The sequence below is a fragment of the Myotis lucifugus genome, unplaced genomic scaffold, assembly GCF_000147115.1.
Source record: "Myotis lucifugus unplaced genomic scaffold, Myoluc2.0 scaffold_104, whole genome shotgun sequence".
NCBI classification, from domain to species: Eukaryota; Metazoa; Chordata; class Mammalia; order Chiroptera; family Vespertilionidae; genus Myotis; species Myotis lucifugus.
Genome location: NW_005871152.1, coordinates 2,923,617 through 2,930,367, shown reverse-complemented (window position 1 = coordinate 2,930,367; position 6,751 = coordinate 2,923,617). Strand labels below are relative to the sequence as shown.

At 44.1% G+C, this 6,751-nt stretch overlaps 1 pseudogene; it reads left to right on the top strand.

Annotated features, from left to right (window-relative positions):
- Nucleotides 1–3,204: 3,204 nt before the first annotated feature.
- Nucleotides 3,205–3,896, top strand: LOC102425671 (annotated as a pseudogene).
- Nucleotides 3,897–6,751: the final 2,855 nt, after the last annotated feature.

Below are 6,751 nucleotides of genomic sequence, written 5' to 3'. Positions count from 1 at the left end.
TCATTGGCAAATATATCTCTATGCAGTGGGTTTTCTGTGTTTTGTTGATGGTTTCTTTTGCTGTGCAGAAGCTTTTTATTTTGATATAGTCCCGTTTATTTATTTTCCCTTTAGTGTCCATTGCCCTAGGAGCTGTGTCAGTGAAGAAATTTCCTTTGGCATATATCTGAGATTTTGCTGCCTGTGGATTCCTCTAATATTCTTATGGTTTCCCGTCTTACGTTTAATTCTTTTATCCATTTTGAGTTTATTTTTGTGTATGGTGTAAGTTGGTGGTCTACTTTCATTTTTTTGCATGTGTCTGACCAAATTTCCCGGCACCATTTATTGAAGAGACTGTCTTGACTCCATTGTATGTTCTTGCCTCCTTTGTCAAATATTAATTGAGCATAGTGGTTTGGGTCGATTTCTGGGTTCTCTATTCTATTCCATTGGTCTATATGTCTGTTCTTGTGCCAATACCAGGCAGTTTTGAGAACATGAAGTGGTGAGATTTGAGAGCTTATGTGCCATCTTCATAGGGGAAGGGGTGTAGGCAATTCAGGGGAGAGTAAATGATTTCTAGAAAAGATGAATGAATGGACCCTTCAAAGAATAGATGGGAGATACAACAGCTGTGAGAAGGTATGCCTCGGTGTGGTGCTGACTGCCGGCTTCCTCTCCTGAGTCAGTCTTCTCTGGTTGATGGAATCCCAGGGGAAAGGGGATTTATGACAATTGAGTTCCTTTTGGAGGACTGGTCCTTAGATAAGAGGAGTTCAGAGGATCTCTCTCTCTCTCTCTCCTTTTTCTATTTTTCAAGTGTTTCAGCTCAAAATAATCAACATAGCAAAATGGCACAATGAGGTTGGCATGTTCTTAACTCCATTACTAAAGCATACCAGCTCACAATCAAGGGTGGAAATAAAGACCACCCACATGAGAACAAGTAAAGGCTATTTATTCAGAACTTGCTCTAATAAGGGAGTCAACCACCATCACTTGCATCTTGACAGAGACTCAAAAGCAGGCAGGGGAGTGGGAAAGCTTTATAGTGGGCAGAAGGAAGGCTTCAATTGGCAGTTGTTGGCATGGGGAAGCTGGATGCAGGCTAACTAGAAGCAGAGCATCCCATGCGATTGCTTAGGGCTGTGGTCAGCAAACTGCGGCTCGCGAGCCACATGCGGCTTTTTGGCCCCTTGAGTGTGGCTCTTCCACAAAATACCACATGCGGGCACACGTACAGTGAGATTGAAACTTCATGGCCCATGCGCAGAAGTCGGTTTTCGGCCTGGGCGAGTCTATTTTGAAGAAGTACTGTTGATATTTGGCTCTGTTGACTAATGAGTTTGCCGACCACTGGCTTAGGGGAACATATTTGACTTTCTCATGTTGGTCCTCAGTTGGAAGTGAGGACAAAGCTTAGGGAAGCTGTCAGGTATCGATTAAATCCCAGCTACACAGGACTGATTGCTATAGAGGCTGTGATTCGGTCATGGACTGGCTGCTGCAGGCTGCGGTTTGCCTTTCCAGGCTGGTTGCTACAGGCTGTGGGTCTGCCTGGAGGGATCAGAGAAGGCTTCACCGAGGAGGTGCCCTTTAGGCTGAGACTTGAAGCATGAGCAAGAGTTTGCAGGTGGATACATGCATGGGGCTGGGAAGGATGGTGTCTGAAGCAGAGAAAATGGCAGATGCAAAAGCACAGGGGCCTATGACAGCTTGATGTTTGGGGGACCCATGAGTGGCTCCATGCTGCTAAAACATGAAGTGCTAACATGGGTGAACAAGAGGTGGGGTGTAGGGATCTGTCCTGTCATGAAAGGTCCTAGAAGCAATGCCGAGGGGTTTCTATTTTTATTTTATGGGTAAAGACAGCTACCGAAGGATTTTAGTGCGGGAGTGACATAAATCAACTCAGTATGCTAGAAACATTACCAACAGTGGAGAGGGTAAATTAAACGAGAGCTACATTATGATCAAGGGAATATGTGGGAGGCTAATGCAATACTCAGAAAAGAGATGAAGCCTTTAATTATGTCAGTGACAGTGGGACTGGAGAGAAGGGGGTAAAATCAATAGGACTGAAGAGTGATTGAGTATGACAGGTAAGCCTTAACTACCAAGATGAGAAATGCTGGAGAACAATGGGGAATTGATTCCGTATTAGACCTGTGGAGTTTGGAGAACCACAGTCCAGTATACCTCTAATCCAGTGGTTCTCAACCTTCCTAATGCCTCGACCCTTTAATACAGTTCCTCATGTTGTGGTGACCCCCAATTTCATTGTTACAAATTGAACATAATTAAAGCATAGTGATTAATCACAAAAACAATATGTAATTAAATATGTGTTTTCCAATGGTCTTAGGTGACCCTTGTGAAAGGGTCGTTCGACCCCCAAAGGTGCGGGAGCCACAGGTTGAGAACCGCTGCTCTAATCCATCCTCTCCGTAGTCTAAACTGTTCAGTCCAATAAACATACCCGATCATGTTACCAAACAGATATTTTAGGATTCTCTTCCTGACTCTAATCTACCTTTCTACCATGAACACATCCTTCAGACGCCCCTTGCAGCTTATCCTTGCCCAAATATCCTCATGCACTTTCAGGCAGCCGTGCCTTTGTTTATGAGGTCCCTGACGCCCGAGCACCTTGCTGCCTCCTACTTGGCTGCTGGGACACTACACATCCCTTAGAACTTAGCACCAATATCTGTGCAGCCATCCTTCACCACCACCACCGCCCCAAACTTGGATTAGATTCATCCTTTATTTCTTTAAATCAAATTTTCCATATTTATATTTGAACACTCAACATAATCGGACTTGAACACTCTGTCTTTGCATCTTTTCTGAAAATCTAAAATTATTCCAAATAAAACATTTATTTTTTTGAAAGTTCCACAAAAGTTCTCTTATGCCCCCAAAGGTTGAGAACCACAATCCTAGGGTATCAGAGCAATCTGTTCAGACACAAACAGATCTGAGCACCAGTCCTGGCAAGACCGTTAAAGGACCTTTAAACATTTATTTAAAGTCTCTAAACATCTATTTCCTTATCTCTAAAAGGGAACGATACATCTCTAGAGTTGTATGAAAATGAATTGGGAGGGCAAAAATCTAAAATTCTTAATTCATGCCTGGGATTTAGTAAGTGCTCAATAAATGATGATAATAGTGACTGATACCACCGCTGCTCCTGCCCCTTCACTCCTCGGCCGCGCAATGGGCACCCGCAACAACTGCCTCTTTAATGTTGTCCTTATCGGAGATTCTGGTGTTGGAAAGAGTAATCTCCTGTCTCGATTTACTTGAAATGAGTTTAATCTTGAAAGCAAGAGCACCATTGGAGTAGAGTTTGCAACAAGAAGCATCCGGGTTGATGGAAAAACAATAAAGACACAGATACGGGACACGGCTGGGCAGGAGTGATATCGAGCTATCACATCAGCTGTAGGTGCCTTGTTGGTTGATGACATCGCTAAACATCTCACATGTGAAAATGCAGAGCGACGGCTGAAAGAACTGAGAGGTCATGCTGATAGTAACATTGTCATCATGCTTGTGGGCCATAAGAGTGATTTGTGTCATCTCAGGGCAGTTCCTACAGATGAAGCAAGAGCTTTTGCAGAAAAAAAATGGCTTGTCATTCTTTGAGACATCAGCTCTAGACTCTACCAATGTAGAAGCTGCTTTTCAGACAATTCTGACAGAGATACACCGCATTGTTTCTCAGAAGCAAATGTCAGACAGACGTGAAAATGACATGTCTCCAAGCAACAGTGTGGTTCCTATTCATGTTCCACCAACCACTGAAAATAAGCCAAAGGTGCAGTGCTATCAGAACATAGAAGGCTGTGTATAGTCCATTTCCCAGGTCTGAGATTTAAATATATTTGTAATTCTTGTGGTCAAAATAAATAAATAGATAGATAGATAAATGATGATAATAGTAATAAGTATTAACTATTCTTGAAAGCCCCAAACAATAAAGCTAATCCCTCTTCCACAATCCAGCTGATAAGATGTTTATATGAAGTCTCCAAGGACCTAAGAGGAAAAGGTAAAGGGTTGTAAAAAAAAAAAAAAAAAAGAAAGAAAGTCTAATGTGAGATAACATGAATAAGCCCTCAGCACAGGGCCTGGAACACAAAAAGTGTTCCATCAGTCAGTGTTTGTTAAAGCTGCAAATGTAAATTCTGAGGTTGACTAGAAGGCAAGACCCGGAAGGAGCCCATGCTTACAGGGCAAGGCTTCAGCCAAGATGTGAAATATTTTATCAGCTTCCCTCCAACCTTAGGTGGAGGCAGGATTTCACCTGGCATCCCAACTCCTTGGTCTGTTACAGTAGGTAAGTAGCTCTTGGTAGGAAGGGGCAACTTCACAGACACCTCAGGGGACAGCCACATCCTCCACCAAAGGGACTTAATCCTCAAGCTGGTGGCTTTCCAATCTCCCTAGGGAATAACCTCTCTATTCAGTACATTACTGGAACCAGCAAAGGGAAATGCCTTCTGCTGGGCACATTCACAGTAGAAGCGAAGATGGTGCAGGGGGAGGGCCCAGCACAAGCCTGCAAAGAGTCAGGGAAAAGACTGGTTAATTTGAAAGAAAGCCTGCTCTTTCCCAAGTCAGAGATAATATAATCAAAGTTTAACAAAGGCCCAGAGTTCATGCGTTCTCTCTCTGTAGCAGGCACAGGGGCTCAAGTGCAGGCCCAAGCACAGTGCCAGCCTTGAGCCAGCCGGAAACAGAGACTGAGCTAGACGACTGGAGCTTCCAATACCAGCGCCCAGGCAAGGACACAGCATCTCTGGACCCTGGTCCTCCTGGCTTGGTGAGGACAAGTGTGGGCCTGAGGCCCCAGGGGCTGGACTTCTTTCACAGTGAGACCACCTTGTTGTGGATGAGACATGGCCTAAGCACTTCCTTTGTTTTTGCTCCAATAAATCTTGCCACAATGCCACCCCTCCTCCTATACCTGTATCCTTGAAATGCTTTTCCTGCGATAATGTGAAAGAATCCTCTTTCCACTACCAACGGTTCCACTGCTATACAACCACACTGGTTCTGAGAGACACATTGACTAACTGACTGGAGACCCACCAGTTCCAGGAAGACTGTCCTTTGATACTTTTTCTCAGGAAAGCAACTGTAAGAGTGAGAATAGAGCCAACGAATGTGGAAGCTTATTAAAACCACACATGAATGGTCAGGCAGGTGAGTGGTGGCACCTCTAAGGCAGAGATTCTCAGTTTTGACTTTATATTAGAGTCATCGGGGCAGCTCCGAAAAATCCCAACACCCAGATCCAACTCCATTAAATCAGTCAGAATCTTGGGGGATGAGGACCAGGCATCAGTATGTTTTAAAAGCCCCCCTGAGCATCTTTTAGGTTCAGATAAGGTTAAGAATCACTGTTCTAAGGGCAACCCTTGGCCAGATGCCCAACAGAATACAAACAGCCCATCCCGAACTTCCTCCTGAGCATTCGTCTCCTCTCTCCCAGGTTGGTGTCTCTTGTGCCTCCCACCCACATTTCACTGCTGGCTACATTCCCACTCAGCTACTCGTGTTTGTCTATGCAGACAGCTGGCAACTGAACTGATTTTACCCTGATATCCTAGCCCAGTGGTCGGCAAACCACGACTCGCGAGCCACATGTGGCTCTTTGGCCCCTTGAGTGTGGCTCTTCCACAAAGTACCACGTGCGGGCGCGCAGGTACAGTGTGATTGAAACTTCGTGGCCCATGCGCAGAAGTCGGTTTTCGGCCTGGGCGAGTCTATTTTGAAGAAGTGGCGTTAGAAGAAGTGGGGGTTGGACATATAGAGAGGATGAATGAAAGGAGATAGACGAAACAAGTATACAAGACAAGTGTGGATGGGAGAGTTGGAAGGGGTTGACCTCAGCGAACGTACCTCAATCAGATTGAGGACGTTTTTAGCAAAGGCCAGCTTAGGAGTACCCTAATTAAGTTAATAACGATGTACCTACCTATATAGTTTAAGTTTAAAAAATTTGGCTCTCAAAAGAAATTTCAATCGTTGTACTGTTGATATTTGGCTCTGTTGACTAATGAGTTTGCCGACCACTGTCCTAGCCTGATTTCTCACATGACTCTCACCCCCACTATAGTCATGACCTTCAGTCTCTAGCTCTGAGCACCAAAAAGACTCACCTAGCATTCTATGCTATTGTATATAATTCCAAAATTACTTCCAGAAAGTCTCACTTCCTTAAAGAGATTTTAAACTCCTCAAAATCTGAGCCTTAATCTATTTCCAGAAGGCGCTAACATACTGTTCAGCATGTAGTGGACAGAGCCACAGTGTCTTTACCTGTAAAATGGGGATATTTGTAAAGCTATTACAAAATAGAGATATCTATACAATTTGCAGGCATGCAAATTATATCCTATTTCAACGGACATGTTTGAGGTGATGCATGCAAAGTGCCAGGATGCTCTGGAACACCTGCCAGTGTCCCTTAAGCGCTAGCTATTGTTGGATCAATAATAGGCAGTGTGACTTCCAGATTAGTGCTTCTAGATCTTAGCAAGTGACCCATGATCAGGAGATTCAGCCCTCTTCAAGCTGTAAGTGGAAGTGCTAAATGATTGGCTTCATTGATTGGCTACCAACTGCAATCTGTGCTCAGGAAATGAACATGTTGACCAGTGAGTTTTGCAAAGCCAATCATCATGGGAATTTTATGTCAATATGACCTACCAGAAAATGATAGTGCCTGAGTCATTCAGAGTACTAATGGTGT